Source organism: Cryptomeria japonica, chromosome 6 (assembly GCF_030272615.1).
Source record: "Cryptomeria japonica chromosome 6, Sugi_1.0, whole genome shotgun sequence".
Classification (NCBI taxonomy): Eukaryota; Viridiplantae; Streptophyta; class Pinopsida; order Cupressales; family Cupressaceae; genus Cryptomeria; species Cryptomeria japonica.
Genome location: NC_081410.1, coordinates 652,975,845 through 652,977,382, shown reverse-complemented (window position 1 = coordinate 652,977,382; position 1,538 = coordinate 652,975,845). Strand labels below are relative to the sequence as shown.

The 1,538-nt window shown below is 38.4% G+C and overlaps 1 long non-coding RNA gene across 1 annotated transcript; it reads right to left on the bottom strand.

Annotated features, from left to right (window-relative positions):
* Nucleotides 1-115: 115 nt before the first annotated feature.
* LOC131034410 (uncharacterized) lies at nt 116-1,337 on the bottom strand. Its single transcript, XR_009358127.1, has 3 exons — nt 1,253-1,337; nt 648-1,133; nt 116-555 (listed from the first exon to the last, which is right to left on the bottom strand). It is a non-coding gene; the product is annotated as an uncharacterized LOC131034410 (long non-coding RNA).
* Between the last annotated feature and the right edge of the window lie 201 nt (nt 1,338-1,538).

The following is a 1,538-nucleotide window of genomic DNA, read 5'->3' as shown; positions in this document are numbered from 1 at the left end:
CCATCCACAACTCACAACAAAACCACCAAGGGCTTAACAAACTGTAAAATTGAAAATATTGTGTAATTTAAAACATGAGCAAATAAGAGAATATGATGAATAAGTTATAAAACAAAAAGTTAAATAAAAATTGTAGAATTTATAAAAAAATTACCTTCACTATCTCATCACAAGGGCTCCAAAAGCCTCGCTCATCAAAAATGCAGTCTGCCATATCTTTCCCTGCTGGGGTGGTAGCATAGGATGAGGAAGACCACTCCTCACCAACAATCATACGTCTCAAGGCCATCTTACAACGAAGCATGGACTGCAATGTGATGAAGTTTGTGGCAAATCTTGTGATTCCTGGACGAGCTAACTCCTTATGCTCTGTGTATTGTCTCATAAGAGCCAACACCCATGAATGATTATATACAAATTTGCACACATTTCTTGCCTTTTCTACACATGTCTTGACCCATGGAATTTTTCCAATATCCTCTAACATGAGGTCAATGCAATGGGCGGCACATGGAGTCCAAACTATAGATGGGCGCCTCTCCATCAATAGTCTGCCTGCAACAACATAATTTGTTGCATTTTAATTAATGAGGTTACAAAATAGAAATTAATTTGCAAACAAAATTAGTTTGTAATCAAAAGTTTACCTGCAGCAACATAATTTGGTGCATTGTCAGTCACCACCTGTACCACGTTCTCTTCACCCACCTCATTAATCACCTCCTCTATCTGCTCACATAGGTAGGTGGCATTCTTGCAATGGGCGGAGGCATCAATAGACTTGATGAAAATGGTGCCCCCTGAAATAAAAAAATAAAGCAAGATCAATGATCATTCAATAAATCATTAAATGAAAAATAAAAAATTAATGCCTAAATGAAACTAAAATTAATCAATCACCTGCGGAAGAAACAAGAAAATTAAGGAGAGTTCTATTTCTCCTATCTGTCCAACCATCAGTCATGATGGTGCAACCTTTAGTGCTCCATATTTGGCGTTGATCACCCAATTCTTTCTTCACATCATTCACCAATTCAGTCAAAATGGGTCCCCTCAAATCAAACTCAGAAGGGGCTTTGAACCCCGCCCCACAAATGGTAAGGGCATCAACCATTTCTTGCCAATAAGGTGACCTGTCACAAATAATTTTAATGAGATAAGTATGTACTATGTATAATGAACTATATACAACAAAAATTAATACGAACAATCAAATTATAAAAATTAAAACAATCAAACATAAAACATTTACCTGGCTGTGAAGAATGGAATACTGCCATAGATCCAAAATCTGCTAACTGCCATTTTAGCAGCATCATGGATCTCCTTGTTCCAACCCATGCTCTCAAGTGACTGTTGGGACCCAGGAGTAGTGCGAGGTGCAAAAAAGGTATCCAACCTAGATTTACGAATCCTAGGTCCAATGCTAACACTCCCACTACCACTGCCAGTGCTAGGAACATGAGAAGGGGTAGAGGCACTGGCATTGGCACTTATAGAAGCAGAACCGGAAGCATGAGTAGTAGCAAAATGAGTGG